This window comes from Schistocerca serialis, chromosome 10, assembly GCF_023864345.2.
Source record: "Schistocerca serialis cubense isolate TAMUIC-IGC-003099 chromosome 10, iqSchSeri2.2, whole genome shotgun sequence".
NCBI classification, from domain to species: Eukaryota; Metazoa; Arthropoda; class Insecta; order Orthoptera; family Acrididae; genus Schistocerca; species Schistocerca serialis.
Window position 1 is genome coordinate 104,621,263 of NC_064647.1, and position 17,263 is coordinate 104,638,525.

The window sequence follows — 17,263 nt, forward strand, 5'->3', positions numbered from 1 at the left end:
ACCACAGGGCGGGGGGAGGGTGACGAGCACGATACATTTTCTCTCTTCGGTAAGCATTTTTTTGTGTTTTATACTTTTGGAAGTTTGGTTTTTCATGTTGATTTTAAAGTGACCTTTTCCATGTTTGTAATGTACTAACTCGTAATTTCCTCACAGCAGGTCAACTCGTGTGTGGTTGCAACATAACAGTCCCATTGAGTACATTTTTGAGAAACGGACATCAGTTGCACCACAGGGCGGGAGGAGGGTGACGAGCACGATACATTTTCTCTCTTCGGTAAGCATTTTTTTGTGTTTCATACTTTTGGAAGTTTGGTTTTTCATGTTGATTTTAAAGTGACCTTTTCCATGTTTGTAATGTACTAACTCGTTTTTTCCTCACAGCAGGTCAACTCGTGTGTGGTTGCAACATAACAGTCCCATTGAGTACATTTTTGAGAAAGGGACATCAGTTGCACCACAGGGCGGTGGGAGGGTGCGGAGCACGATACATTTTCTCTCTTTGGTAAGCATTTTTTTGTGTTTTATACTTTTGGAAGTTTGGTTTTTCGTGTTGATTTTAAAGTGACCTTTTCTATGTTTGTAATGTACTAACTCGTTTTTTCCTCACAGCAGGTCAACTCGTGTGTGGTTGCAACATAACAGTCCCATTGAGTACATTTTTGAGAAAGGGACATCAGTTGCACCACAGGGCGGGGGGAGGGTGACGAGCACGATACATTTTCTCTCTTCGGTAAGCATTTTTTTTTGTTTCATACTTTTGAAAGTTTGGTTTTTCATGTTGATTTTAAAGTGACCTTTTCCATGTTTGTAATGTACTAACTCGTATTTTCCTCACAGCAGGTCAACTCGTGTGTGGTTGCAACATAACAGTCCCATTGAGTACATTTTTGAGAAAGGGACATCAGTTGCACCACAGGGCGGGGGGAGGGTGCGGAGCACGATACATTTTCTCTCTTCGGTAAGCATTTTTTTGTGTTTTATACTTTTGGAAGTTTGGTTTTTCATGTTGATTTTAAAGTGACCTTTTCCATGTTTGTAATGTACTAACTCGTTTTTTCCTCACAGCAGGTCAACTCGTGTGTGGTTGCAACATAACAGTCCCATTGAGTACATTTTTGAGAAAGGGACATCAGTTGCACCACAGGGCGGGAGGAGGGTGACGAGCACGATACATTTTCTCTCTTCGGTAAGCATTTTTTTGTGTTTTATACTTTTGGAAGTTTGGTTTTTCATGTTGATTTTAAAGTGACCTTTTCCATGTTTGTAATGTACTAATTCGTTTTTTCCTCACAGCAGGTCAACTCGTGTGTGGTTGCAACATAACAGTCCCATTGAGTACATTTTTGAGAAAGGGACATCAGTTGCACCACAGGGCGGGAGGAGGGTGACGAGCACGATACATTTTCTCTCTTCGGTAAGCATTTTTTTGTGTTTTATACTTTTGGAAGTTTGGTTTGTCATGTTGATTTTAAAGTGACCTTTTCCATGTTTGTAATGTACTAACTCGTTTTTTCCTCACAGCAGGTCAACTCGTGTGTGGTTGCAACATAACAGTCCCATTGAGTACATTTTTGAGAAAGGGACATCAGTTGCACCACAGGGCGGGGGGAGGGTGCGGTGCACGATACATTTTCTCTCTTCGATAAGCATTTTTTTGTGTTTTATACTTTTGGAAGTTTGGTTTTTCATGTTGATTTTAAAGTGACCTCTTCCATGTTTGTAATGTACTAACTCGTTTTTTCCTCACAGCAGGTTAACTCGTGTGTGGTTGCAACATAATAGTCCCATTGAGTACATTTTTGAGAAAGGGACATCAGTTGCACCACAGGGCGGGGGGAGGGTGCGGAGCACGATACATTTTCTCTCTTCGGTAAGCATTTTTTTGTGTTTTATACTTTTGGAAGTTTGGTTTTTCATGTTGATTTGAAAATGACCTTTTCCATGTTTGTAATGTACTAACTCGTATTTTCCTCGCAGCAGGTCAACTCGTGTGTGGTTGCAACATAACACTCCCATTGAGTACATTTTTGAGAAAGGGACATCAGTTGCACCACAGGACGGGGGGAGGGTGATGAGCACGATACATTTTCTCTCTTCGGTAAGCATTTTTTTGTGTTTTATACTTTTGGAAGTTTGGTTTTTCATGTTGATTTGAAAGTGAACTTTTCCATGTTTGTAATGTACTAACTCGTATTTTCCTCACAGCAGGTCAACTCGTGTGTGGTTGCAACATAACAGTCCCATTGAGTACATTTTTGAGAAAGGGACATCAGTTGCACCACAGGGCGGGGGGAGGGTGACGAGCACCATACATTTTCTCTCTTCGGTAAGCATTTTTTTGTGTTTTATACTTTTGGAAGTTTGGTTTTTCATGTTGATTTTAAAGTGACCTTTTCCATGTTTGTAATGTACTAACTCGTATTTTCCTCACAGCAGGTCAGCTCGTGTGTGGTTGCAACATAACAGTCCCATTGAGTACATTTTTGAGAAAGGGACATCAGTTGCACCACAGGGCGGGAGGAGGGTGACGAGCACGATACATTTTCTCTCTTCGGTAAGCATTTTTTTGTGTTTTATACTTTTAGAAGTTTGGTTTTTCATGTTGATTTTAAAGTGACCTTTCCCATGTTTGTAATGTACTAACTCATATTTTCCTCACAGCAGGTCAACTCGTGTGTGGTTGCAACATAACAGTCCCATTGAGTACATTTTTGAGAAAGGGACATCAGTTGCACCACAGGGCGGTGGGAGGGTGCGGAGCACGATACATTTTCTCTCTTTGGTAAGCATTTTTTTGTGTTTTATACTTTTGGAAGTTTGGTTTTTCATGTTGATTTTAAAGTGACCTTTTCTATGTTTGTAATGTACTAACTCGTATTTTCCTCACAGCAGGTCAACTCGTGTGTGGTTGCAACATAACAGTCCCATTGAGTACATTTTTGAGAAAGGGACATCAGTTGCACCACAGGGCGGGCGGAGGGTGACGAGCACGATACATTTTCTCTCTTCGGTAAGCATTTTTTTGTGTTTTATACTTTTGGAAGTTTGGTTTTTCATGTTGATTTTAAAGTGACCTTTTCCATGTTTGTAATGTACTAACTCGTATTTTCCTCACAGCAGGTCAACTCGTGTGTGGTTGCAACATAACAGTCCCATTGAGTACATTTTTGAGAAAGGGACATCAGTTGCACCACAGGGCGGGAGGAGGGTGACGAGCACGATACATTTTCCTCTTCGGTAAGCATTTTTTTGTGTTTTATACTTTTAGAAGTTTGGTTTTTCATGTTGATTTTAAAGTGACCTTTTCCATGTTTGTAATGTACTAACTCGTATTTTCCTCACAGCAGGTCAACTCGTGTGTGGTTGCAACATAACAGTCCCATTGAGTACATTTTTGAGAAAGGGACATCAGTTGCACCACAGGGCGGTGGGAGGGTGCGGAGCACGATACATTTTCTCTCTTTGGTAAGCATTTTTTTGTGTTTTATACTTTTGGAAGTTTGGTTTTTCATGTTGATTTTAAAGTGACCTTTCCTATGTTTGTAATGTACTAACTCGTATTTTCCTCACAGCAGGTCAACTCGTGTGTGGTTGCAACATAACAGTCCCATTGAGTACATTTTTGAGAAAGGGACATCAGTTGCACCACAGGGCGGGGGGAGGGTGACGAGCACGATACATTTTCTCTCTTCGGTAAGCATTTTTTTGTGTTTCATACTTTTGGAAGTTTAGTTTTTCATGTTGATTTTAAAGTGACCTTTTCCATGTTTGTAATGTACTAACTCGTTTTTTCCTCACAGCAGGTCAACTCGTGTGTGGTTGCAACATAACAGTCCCATTGAGTACATTTTTGAGAAAGGGACATCAGTTGCACCACAGGGCGGTCGGAGGGTGCGGAGCACGATACATTTTCTCTCTTCGGTAAGCATTTTTTTGTGTTTTATACTTTTGGAAGTTTGGTTTTTCATGTTGATTTTAAAATGACCTTTTCCATGTTTGTAATGTACTAACTCGTTTTTTCCTCACAGCAGGTCAACTCGTGTGTGGTTGCAACATAACAGTCCCATTGAGTACATTTTTGAGAAAGGGACATCAGTTGCACCACAGGGCGGGAGGAGGGTGACGAGCACGATACATTTTCTCTCTTCGGTAAGCATTTTTTTGTGTTTTATACTTTTGGAAGTTTGGTTTTTCATGTTGATTTTAAAGTGACCTTTTCCATGTTTGTAATGTACTAACTCGTTTTTTCCTCACAGCAGGTCAACTCGTGTGTGGTTGCAACATAACAGTCCCATTGAGTACATTTTTGAGAAAGGGACATCAGTTGCACCACAGGGCGGGAGGAGGGTGACGAGCACGATACATTTTCTCTCTTCGGTAAGCATTTTTTTGTGTTTTATACTTTTGGAAGTTTGGTTTTTCATGTTGATTTTAAAGTGACCTTTTCCATGTTTGTAATGTACTAACTCGTTTTTTCCTCACAGCAGGTCAACTCGTGTGTGGTTGCAACATAACAGTCCCATTGAGTACATTTTTGAGAATGGGACATCAGTTGCACCACAGGGCGGGGGGAGGGTGCGGAGCACGATACATTTTCTCTCTTCGGTAAGCATTTTTTTGTGTTTTATACTTTTGGAAGTTTGGTTTTTCATGTTGATTTTAAAGTGACCTTTTCCATGTTTGTAATGTACTAACTCGTTTTTTCCTCACAGCAGGTTAACTCGTGTGTGGTTGCAACATAACAGTCCCATTGAGTACATTTTTGAGAAAGGGACATCAGTTGCACCACAGGCTGGGGGGAGGGTGCGGAGCACGATACATTTTCTCTCTTCGGTAAGCATTTTTTTGTGTTTTATACTTTTGGAAGTTTGGTTTTTCATGTTGATTTTAAAGTGACCTTTTCCATGTTTGTAATGTACTAACTCGTAATTTCCTCACAGCAGGTCAACTCGTGTTTGGTTGCAACATAACAGTCCCATTGAGTACATTTTTCAGAAAGGGACATCAGTTGCACCACAGGGCGAGGGGAGGGTGACGAGCACGATACATTTCCTCTCTTCGGTAAGCATTTCTTTGTGTTTTATACTTTTGGAAGTTTGGTTTTTCATGTTGATTTTAAAGTGACCTTTTCCATGTTTGTAATGTACCAACTCGTATTTTCCTCACAGCAGGTTAACTCGTGTGTGGTTAAAACATAACAGTCCCATTGAGTACATTTTTGAGAAAGGGACATCAGTTGCACCACAGGGCGGGAGGAGGGTGACGAGCACGATACATTTTCTCTCTTCGGTAAGCATTTTTTTGTGTTTTATACTTTTGGAAGTTTGGTTTTTCATGTTGATTTTAAAGTGACCTTTTCCATGTTTGTAATGTACTAACTCGTATTTTCCTGACAGCAGGTCAACTCGTGTGTGGTTGCAACATAACAGTCCCATTGAGTACATTTTTGAGAAAGGGACATCAGTTGCACCACAGGGCGGGGGGAGGGTGACGAGCACAATACATTTTCTCTCTTCGGTAAGCATTTTTTTGTGTTTTATACTTTTGGAAGTTTGGTTTTTCATGTTGATTTTAAAGTGACCTTTTCCATGTTTGTAATGTACTAACTCGTATTTTCCTCACAGCAGGTTAACTCGTGTGTGGTTGCAACATAACAATCCCATTGAGTACATTTTTGAGAAAGAGACATCAGTTGCACCACAGGGCGGGAGGAGGGTGACGAGCACGATACCTTTTCTCTCTTCGGCAAGCATTTTTTTGTGTTTTATACTTTTAGAAGTTTGGTTTTTCATGTTGATTTTAAAGTGACCTTTTCCATGTTTGTAATGTACTAACTCGTATTTTCCTCACAGCAGGTCAACTCGTGTGTGGTTGCAACATAACAGTCCCATTGAGTACATTTTTGAGAAAGGGACATCAGTTGCACCACAGGCCGGGGGGAGGGTGACGAGCACGATACATTTTCTCTCTTCGGTAAGCATTTTTTTGTGTTTTATACTTTTGGAAGTTTGGTTTTTCATGTTGATTTTAAAGTGACCTTTTCCATGTTTGTAATGTACTAACTCGTATTTTCCTCACAGCAGGTCAACTCGTGTGTGGTTGCAACATAACAGTCCCATAGAGTACATTTTTGAGAAAGGGACATCAGTTGCACCACAGGGCGGGGAGAGGGTGACGAGCACGATACATTTTCTCTCTTCGGTAAGCATTTTTTTGTGTTTTATACTTTTGGAAGTTTGGTTTTTCATGTTGATTTTAAAGTGACCTTTTCCATGTTTGTAATGTACTAACTCGTATTTTCCTCACAGCAGGTCAACTCGTGTGTGGTTGCAACATAACAGTCCCATTGAGTACATTTTTGAGAAAGGGACATCAGTTGCACCACAGGGCGGGAGGAGGGTGACGAGCACGATACATTTTCTCTCTTCGGTAAGCATTATTTTGTGTTTTATACTTTTAGAAGTTTGGTTTTTCATGTTGATTTTAAAGTGACCTTTTCCATGTTTGTAATGTACTAACTCGTATTTTCCTCACAGCAGGTCAACTCGTGTGTGGTTGCAACATAACAGTCCCATTGAGTACATTTTTGAGAAAGGGACATCAGTTGCACCACAGGGCGGGAGGAGGGTGACGAGCACGATACATTTTCTCTCTTCGGTAAGCATTTTTTTGTGTTTTATACTTTTGGAAGTTTGGTTTTTCATGTTGATTTTAAAGTGACCTTTTCCATGTTTGTAATGTACTAACTCGTTTTTTCCTCACAGCAGGTTAACTCGTGTGTGGTTGCAACATAACAGTCCCATTGAGTACATTTTTGAGAAAGGGACATCAGTTGCACCACAGGCCGGGGGGAGGGTGCAGAGCACGATACATTTTCTCTCTTCGGTAAGCATTTTTTTGTGTTTTATACCTTTGGAAGTTTGGTTTTTCATGTAGATTTTAAAGTGAGCTTTTCCATGTTTGTAATGTACTAACTAGTAATTTCCTCACAGCAGGTCAACTCGTGTGTGGTTGCAACATAACAGTCCCATTGAGTACATTTTTGAGAAAGGGACATCAGTTGCACCACAGGGCGAGGGGAGGGTGACGAGCACGATACATTTCCTCTCTTCGGTAAGCATTTCTTTGTGTTTTATACTTTTGGAAGTTTGGTTTTTCATGTTGATTTTAAAGTGACCTTTTCCATGTTTGTAATGTACCAACTCGTATTTTCCTCACAGCAGGTCAACTCGTGTGTGGTTGCAACATAACAGTCCCATTGAGTACATTTTTGAGAAAGGGACATCAGTTGCACCACAGGGCGGGAGGAGGGTGACGAGCACGATACATTTTCTCTCTTCGGTAAGCATTTTTTTGTGTTTTATACTTTTGGAAGTTTGGTTTTTCATGTTGATTTTAAAGTGACTTTTTCCATGTTTGTAATGTACTAACTCGTATTTTCCTGACAGCAGGTCAACTCGTGTGTGGTTGCAACATAACCGTCCCATTGAGTACATTTTTGAGAAAGGGACATCAGTTGCACCACAGGGCGGGGGGAGGGTGACGAGCACGATACATTTTCTCTCTTCGGTAAGCATTTTTTTGTGTTTTATACTTTTGGAAGTTTGGTTTTTCATGTTGATTTTAAAGTGACCTTTTCCATGTTTGTAATGTACTAACTCGTATTTTCCTCACAGCAGGTTAACTCGTGTGTGGTTGCAACATAACAATCCCATTGAGTACATTTTTGAGAAAGAGACATCAGTTGCACCACAGGGCGGGAGGAGGGTGACGAGCACGATACCTTTTCTCTCTTCGGCAAGCATTTTTTTGTGTTTTATACTTTTAGAAGTTTGGTTTTTCATGTTGATTTTAAAGTGACCTTTTCCATGTTTGTAATGTACTAACTCGTTTTTTCCTCACAGCAGGTCAACTCGTGTGTGGTTGCAACATAACAGTCCCATTGAGTACATTTTTGAGAAAGGGACATCAGTTGCACCACAGGCCGGGGGGAGGGTGACGAGCACGATACATTTTCTCTCTTCGGTAAGCATTTTTTTGTGTTTTATACTTTTGGAAGTTTGGTTTTTCATGTTGATTTTAAAGTGACCTTTTCCATGTTTGTAATGTACTAACTCGTATTTTCCTCACAGCAGGTCAACTCGTGTGTGGTTGCAACATAACAGTCCCATAGAGTACATTTTTGAGAAAGGGACATCAGTTGCACCACAGGGCGGGGAGAGGGTGACGAGCACGATACATTTTCTCTCTTCGGTAAGCATTTTTTTGTGTTTTATACTTTTGGAAGTTTGGTTTTTCATGTTGATTTTAAAGTGACCTTTTCCATGTTTGTAATGTACTAACTCGTATTTTCCTCACAGCAGGTCAACTCGTGTGTGGTTGCAACATAACAGTCCCATTGAGTACATTTTTGAGAAAGGGACATCAGTTGCACCACAGGGCGGGAGGAGGGTGACGAGCACGATACATTTTCTCTCTTCGGTAAGCGTTTTTTTGTGTTTTATACTTTTAGAAGTTTGGTTTTTCATGTTGATTTTAAAGTGACCTTTTCCATGTTTGTAATGTACTAACTCGTATTTGCCTCACAGCAGGTCAACTCGTGTGTGGTTGCAACATAACAGTCCCATTGAGTACATTTTTGAGAAAGGGACACCAGTTGCACCACAGGGCGGGAGGAGGGTGACGAGCACGATACATTTTCTCTCTTCGGTAAGCATTTTTTTGTGTTTTATACTTTTAGAAGTTTGGTTTTTCATGTTGATTTTAAAGTGACCTTTTCCATGTTTGTAATGTACTAACTCGTATTTTCCTCACACCAGGTCAACTCGTGTGTGGTTGCAACATAACAGTCCCATTGAGTACATTTTTGAGAAAGGGACATCAGTTGCACCACAGGGCGGGGGGAGGGTGACGAGCACGATACATTTTCTCTCTTCGGTAAGCATTTTTTTGTGTTTTATACTTTTAGAAGTTTGGTTTTTCATGTTGATTTTAAAGTGACCTATTCCATGTTTGTAATGTACTAACTCGTATTTTCCTCACAGCAGGTCAACTCGTGTGTGGTTGCAACATAACAGTCCCATTGAGTACATTTTTGAGAAAGGGACATCAGTTGCACCACAGGGCGGAGGGAGGGTGCGGAGCACGATACATTTTCTCTCTTCGGTAAGCATTTTTTTGTGTTTTATACTTTTGGAAGGTTGGTTTTTCATGTTGATTTTAAAGTGACCTTTTCCATGTTTGTAATGTACTAACTCGTTTTTTCCTCACAGCAGGTCAACTCGTGTGTGGTTGCAACATAACAGTCCCATTGAGTGCATTTTTGAGAAATGGACATCAGTTGCACCACAGGGCGGGAGGAGGGTGACGAGCACAATACATTTTCTCTCTTCGGTAAGCATTTTTTTGTGTTTCATACTTTTGGAAGTTTGGTTTTTCATGTTGATTTTAAAGTGACCTTTTCCTTGTTTGTAATGTACTAACTCGTTTTTTCCTCACAGCAGGTCAACTCGTGTGTGGTTGCAACATAACAGTCCCATTGAGTACATTTTTGAGAAAGGGACATCAGTTGCACCACAGGGCGGGAGGAGGGTGACGAGCACGATACATTTTCTCTCTTCGGTAAGCATTTTTTTGTGTTTCATACTTTTGGAAGTTTGGTTTTTCATGTTGATTTTAAAGTGACCTTTTCCATGTTTGTAATGTACTAACTCGTTTTTTCCTCACAGCAGGTCAACTCGTGTGTGGTTGCAACATAACAGTCCCATTGAGTACATTTTTGAGAAAGGGACATCAGTTGCACCACAGGGCGGGGGAGGGTGACGAGCACGATACATTTTCTCTCTTCGGTAAGCATTTTTTTGTGTTTTATACTTTTGGAAGTTTGGTTTTTCATGTTGATTTTAAAGTGACCTTTTCCATGTTTGTAATGTACTAACTCGTTTTTTCCACACAGCAGGTCAACTCGTGTGTGGTTGCAACATAACAGTCCCATTGAGTACATTTTTGAGAAAGGGACATCAGTTGCACCACAGGGCGGGAGGAGGGTGACGAGCACGATACATTTTCTCTCTTCGGTAAGCATTTTTTTGTGTTTTATACTTTTGGAAGTTTGGTTTTTCATGTTGATTTTAAAGTGACCTTTTCCATGTTTGTAATGTACTAACTGGTTTTTTCCTCACAGCAGGTCAACTCGTGTGTGGTTGCAACATAACAGTCCCATTGAGTACATTTTTGAGAAAGGGACATCAGTTGCACCACAGGGCGGGGGGAGGGTGCGGAGCACGATACATTTTCTCTCTTCGGTAAGCATTTTTTTGTGTTTTATACTTTTGGAAGTTTGGTTTTTCATGTTGATTTTAAAGTGACCTTTTCCATGTTTGTAATGTACTAACTCGTTTTTTCCTCACAGCAGGTCAACTCGTGTGTGGTTGCAACATAACAGTCCCATTGAGTACATTTTTGAGAAAGGGACATCAGTTGCACCACAGGGCGGGAGGAGGGTGACGAGCACGATACATTTTCTCTCTTCGGTAAGCATTTTTTTGTGTTTCATACTTTTGGAAGTTTGGTTTTTCATGTTGATTTTAAAGTGACCTTTTCCATGTTTGTAATGTACTAACTCGTATTTTCCTCACAGCTGGTCAACTCGTGTGTGGTTGCAACATAACAGTCCCATTGAGTACATTTTTGAGAAAGGGACATCAGTTGCACCACAGGGCGGGGGGAGGGTGCGGAGCACGATACATTTTCTCTCTTCGGTAAGCATTTTTTTGTGTTTTATACTTTTGGAAGTTTGGTTTTTCATGTTGATTTTAAAGTGACCTTTTCCATGTTTGTAATGTACTAACTCGTTTTTTCCTCACAGCAGGTCAACTCGTGTGTGGTTGCAACATAACAGTCCCATTGAGTACATTTTTGAGAAAGGGACATCAGTTGCACCACAGGGCGGGAGGAGGGTGACGAGCACGATACATTTTCTCTCTTCGGTAAGCATTTTTTTGTGTTTCATACTTTTGGAAGTTTGGTTTTTCATGTTGATTTTAAAGTGACCTTTTCCATGTTTGTAATGTACTAACTGGTTTTTTCCTCACAGCAGGTCAACTCGTGTGTGGTTGCAACATAACAGTCCCATTGAGTACATTTTTGAGAAAGGGACATCAATTGCACCACAGGGCGGGGGGAGGGTGCGGAGCACGATACATTTTCTCTCTTCGGTAAGCATTTTTTTGTGTTTTATACTTTTGGAAGTTTGGTTTTTCATGTTGATTTTAAAGTGACCTTTTCCATGTTTGTAATGTACTAACTCGTATTTTCCTCACAGCAGGTCAACTCGTGTGTGGTTGCAACATAACAGTCCCATTGAGTACATTTTTGAGAAAGGGACATCAGTTGCACCACAGGGCGGGAGGAGGGTGACGAGCACGATACATTTTCTCTCTTCGGTAAGCATTTTTTTGTGTTTCATACTTTTGGAAGTTTGGTTTTTCATGTTGATTTTAAAGTGACCTTTTCCATGTTTGTAATGTACTAACTCGTATTTTCCTCACAGCAGGTCAACTCGTGTGTGGTTGCAACATAACAGTCCCATTGAGTACATTTTTGAGAAAGGGACATCAGTTGCACCACAGGGCGGGGGGAGGGTGCGGAGCACGATACATTTTCTCTCTTCGGTAAGCATTTTTTTGTGTTTTATACTTTTGGAAGTTTGGTTTTTCATGTTGATTTTAAAGTGACCTTTTCCATGTTTGTAATGTACTAACTCGTTTTTTCCTCACAGCAGGTCAACTCGTGTGTGGTTGCAACATAACAGTCCCATTGAGTACATTTTTGAGAAAGGGACATCAGTTGCACCACAGGGCGGGGGAGGGTGACGAGCACGATACATTTTCTCTCTTCGGTAAGCATTTTTTTGTGTTTTATACTTTTGGAAGTTTGGTTTTTCATGTTGATTTTAAAGTGACCTTTTCCATGTTTGTAATGTACTAACTCGTTTTTTCCACACAGCAGGTCAACTCATGTGTGGTTGCAACATAACAGTCCCATTGAGTACATTTTTGAGAAAGGGACATCAGTTGCACCACAGGGCGGGAGGAGGGTGACGAGCACGATACATTTTCTCTCTTCGGTAAGCATTTTTTTGTGTTTCATACTTTTGGAAGTTTGGTTTTTCATGTTGATTTTAAAGTGACCTTTTCCATGTTTGTAATGTACTAACTCGTTTTTTCCTCACAGCAGGTCAACTCGTGTGTGGTTGCAACATAACAGTCCCATTGAGTACATTTTTGAGAAAGGGACATCAGTTGCACCACAGGGCGGGAGGAGGGTGACGAGCACGATACATTATCTCTCTTCGGTAAGCATTTTTTTGTGTTTCATACTTTTGGAAGTTTGGTTTTTCATGTTGATTTTAAAGTGACCTTTTCCATGTTTGTAATGTACTAACAAGTATTTTCCTCACAGCAGGTCAACTCGTGTGTGGTTGCAACATAACAGTCCCATTGAGTACGTTTTTGAGAAAGGGACATCAGTTGCACCACAGGGCGGGGGGAGGGTGTGGAGCACGATACATTTTCTCTCTTCGGTAAGCATTTTTTTGTGTTTTATACTTTTGGAAGTTTGGTTTTTCATGTTGATTTTAAAGTGACCTTTTCCATGTTTGTAATGTACTAACTCGTTTTTTCCTCACAGCAGGTCAACTCGTGTGTGGTTGCAACATAACAGTCCCATTGAGTACATTTTTGAGAAAGGGACATCAGTTGCACCACAGGGCGGGAGGAGGGTGACGAGCACGATACATTTTCTCTCTTCGGTAAGCATTTTTTTGTGTTTCATACTTTTGGAAGTTTGGTTTTTCATGTTGATTTTAAAGTGACCTTTTCCATGTTTGTAATGTACTAACTGGTTTTTTCCTCACAGCAGGTCAACTCGTGTGTGGTTGCAACATAACAGTCCCATTGAGTACATTTTTGAGAAAGGGACATCAGTTGCACCACAGGGCGGGGGGAGGGTGCGGAGCACGATACATTTTCTCTCTTCGGTAAGCATTTTTTTGTGTTTTATACTTTTGGAAGTTTGGTTTTTCATGTTGATTTTAAAGTGACCTTTTCCATGTTTGTAATGTACTAACTCGTTTTTTCCTCACAGCAGGTCAACTCGTGTGTGGTTGCAACATAACAGTCCCATTGAGTACATTTTTGAGAAAGGGACATCAGTTGCACCACAGGGCGGGAGGAGGGTGACGAGCACGATACATTTTCTCTCTTCGGTAAGCATTTTTTTGTGTTTCATACTTTTGGAAGTTTGGTTTTTCATGTTGATTTTAAAGTGACCTTTTCCATGTTTGTAATGTACTAACTCGTATTTTCCTCACAGCAGGTCAACTCGTGTGTGGTTGCAACATAACAGTCCCATTGAGTACATTTTTGAGAAAGGGACATCAGTTGCACCACAGGGCGGGGGGAGGGTGCGGAGCACGATACATTTTCTCTCTTCGGTAAGCATTTTTTTGTGTTTTATACTTTTGGAAGTTTGGTTTTTCATGTTGATTTTAAAGTGACCTTTTCCATGTTTGTAATGTACTAACTCGTTTTTTCCTCACAGCAGGTCAACTCGTGTGTGGTTGCAACATAACAGTCCCATTGAGTACATTTTTGAGAAAGGGACATCAGTTGCACCACAGGGCGGGGGGAGGGTGACGAGCACCATACATTTTCTCTCTTCGGTAAGCATTTTTTTGTGTTTTATACTGTTGGAAGTTTGGTTTTTCATGTTGATTTTAAAGTGACCTTTTCCATGTTTGTAATGTACTAACTCGTTTTTTCCACACAGCAGGTCAACACATGTGTGGTTGCAACATAACAGTCCCATTGAGTACATTTTTGAGAAAGGGACATCAGTTGCACCACAGGGCGGGAGGAGGGTGACGAGCACGATACATTTTCTCTCTTCGGTAAGCATTTTTTTGTGTTTTATACTTTTGGAAGTTTGGTTTTTCATGTTGATTTTAAAGTGACCTTTTCCATGTTTGTAATGTACTAACTGGTTTTTTCCTCACAGCAGGTCAACTCGTGTGTGGTTGCAACATAACAGTCCCATTGAGTACATTTTTGAGAAAGGGACATCAGTTGCACCACAGGGCGGGGGGAGGGTGCGGAGCACGATACATTTTCTCTCTTCGGTAAGCATTTTTTTGTGTTTTATACTTTTGGAAGTTTGGTTTTTCATGTTGATTTTAAAGTGACCTTTTCCATGTTTGTAATGTACTAACTCGTTTTTTCCTCACAGCAGGTCAACTCGTGAGTGGTTGCAACATAACAGTCCCATTGAGTACATTTTTGAGAAAGGGACATCAGTTGCACCACAGGGCGGGAGGAGGGTGACGAGCACGATACATTTTCCCTCTTCGGGAAGCATTTTTTTGTGTTTTATACTTTTGGAAGTTTGGTTTTTCATGTTGATTTTAAAGTGACCTTTTCCATGTTTGTAATGTACTAACTCGTATTTTCCTCACACCAGGTCAACTCGTGTGTGGTTGCAACATAACAGTCCCATTGAGTACATTGTTGAGAAAGGGACATCAGTTGCACCACAGGGCGGGAGGAGGGTGACGAGCACGATACATTTTCTCTCTTCGGTAAGCATTTTTTTGTGTTTTATACTTTTGGAAGTTTGGTTTTTCATGTTGATTTTAAAGTGACCTTTTCCATGTTTGTAATGTACTAACTCGTTTTTTCCTCACAGCAGGTCAACTCGTGTGTGGTTGCAACATAACAGTCCCATTGAGTACATTTTTGACAAAGGGACATCAGTTGCACCACAGGGCGGGGGGAGGGTGCGGAGCACGATACATTTTCTCTCTTCGGTAAGCATTTTTTTGTGTTTTATACTTTTGGAAGTTTGGTTTTTCATGTTGATTTTAAAGTGACCTTTTCCATGTTTGTAATGTACTAACTTGTTTTTTCCTCACAGCAGGTCAACTCGTGTGTGGTTGCAACATAACAGTCCCATTGAGTACATTTTTGAGAAAGGGACATCAGTTGCACCACAGGGCGGGGGGAGGGTGCGGAGCACGATACATTTTCTCTCTTCGGTAAGCATTTTTTTGTGTTTTATACTTTTGTAAGTTTGGTTTTTCATGTTGATTTTAAAGTGACCTTTTCCATGTTTGTAATGTACTAACTCGTAATTTCCTCACAGCAGGTCAACTCGTGTGTGGTTGCAACATAACAGTCCCATTGAGTACATTTTTGAGAAAGGGACATCAGTTGCACCACAGGGCGAGGGGAGGGTGACCAGCACGATACATTTTCTCTCTTCGGTAAGCATTTTTTTGTGTTTTATACTTTTGGAAGTTTGGTTTTTCATGTTGATTTTAAAGTGACCTTTTCCATGTTTGTAATGTACTAACTCGTAATTTCCTCACAGCAGGTCAACTCGTGTGTGGTTGCAACATAACAGTCCCATTGAGTACATTTTTGAGAAAGGGACATCAGTTGCACCACAGGGCGGGGGGAGGGTGACGAGCACGATACATTTTCTCTCTTCGGTAAGCATTTTTTTGTGATTTATACTTTTAGAAGTTTGGTTTTTCATGTTGATTTTAAAGTGACCTTTTCCATTTTTGTAATGTACTAACTCGTATTTTCCTCACAGCAGGTCAACTCGTGTGTGGTTGCAACATAACAGTCCCATTGAGTACATTTTTGAGAAAGGGACATCAGTTGCACCACAGGGCGGGGGTGGGTGACGAGCACGATACATTTTCTCTCTTCGGTAAGCATTTTTTTGTGTTTTATACTTTTGGAAGTTTGGTTTTTCATGTTGATTTTAAAGTGACCTTTTCCATGTTTGTAATGTACTAACTCGATTTTTCCTCACAGCAGGTCAACTCGTGTGTGGTTGCAACATAACAGTCCCATTGAGTACATTTTTGAGAAAGGGACATCAGTTGCACCACAGGGCGGGAGGAGGGTGACGAGCACAATACATTTTCTCTCTTCGGTAAGCATTTTTTTGTGTTTCATACTTTTGGAAGTTTGGTTTTTCATGTTGATTTTAAAGTGACCTTTTCCATGTTTGTAATGTACTAACTCGTTTTTTCCTCACAGCAGGTCAACTCGTGTGTGGTTGCAACATAACAGTCCCATTGAGTACATTTTTGAGAAAGGGACATCAGTTGCACCACAGGGCGGGAGGAGGGTGACGAGCACGATACATTATCTCTCTTCGGTAAGCATTTTTTTGTGTTTCATACTTTTGGAAGTTAGGTTTTTCATGTTGATTTTAAAGTGACCTTTTCCATGTTTGTAATGTACTAACAAGTATTTTCCTCACAGCAGGTCAACTCGTGTGTGGTTGCAACATAACAGTCCCATTGAGTACATTTTTGAGAAAGGGACATCAGTTGCACCACAGGGCGGGGGGAGGGTGCGGAGCACGATACATTTTCTCTCTTCGGTAAGCATTTTTTTGTGTTTTATACTTTTGGAAGTTTGGTTTTTCATGTTGATTTTAAAGTGACCTTTTCCATGTTTGTAATGTACTAACTCGTTTTTTCCTCACAGCAGGTCAACTCGTGTGTGGTTGCAACATAACAGACCCATTGAGTACATTTTTGAGAAAGGGACATCAGTTGCACCACAGGGCGGGGGGAGGGTGACGAGCACGATACATTTTCTCTCTTCGGTAAGCATTTTTTTGTGTTTTATACTTTTGGAAGTTTGGTTTTTCATGTTGATTTTAAAGTGACCTTTTCCATGTTTGTAATGTACTAACTCGTATTTTCCTCACACCAGGTCAACTCGTGTGTGGTTGCAACATAACAGTCCCATTGAGTACATTGTTGAGAAAGGGACATCAGTTGCACCACAGGGCGGGGGGAGGGTGACGAGCACGATACATTTTCTCTCTTCGGTAAGCATTTTTTTGTGTTTTATACTTTTGGAAGTTTGGTTTTTCATGTTGATTTTAAAGTGACCTTTTCCATGTTTGTAATGTACTAACTCGTTTTTTCCTCACAGCAGGTCAACTCGTGTGTGGTTGCAACATAACAGTCCCATTGAGTACATTTTTGAGAAAGGGACATCAGTTGCACCACAGGGCGGGGGGAGGGTGCGGAGCACGATACATTTTCTCTCTTCGGTAAGCATTTTTTTGTGTTTTATACTTTTGGAAGTTTGGTTTTTCATGTTGATTTTAAAGTGACCTTTTCCATGTTTGTAATGTACTAACTTGTTTTTTCCTCACAGCAGGTCAACTC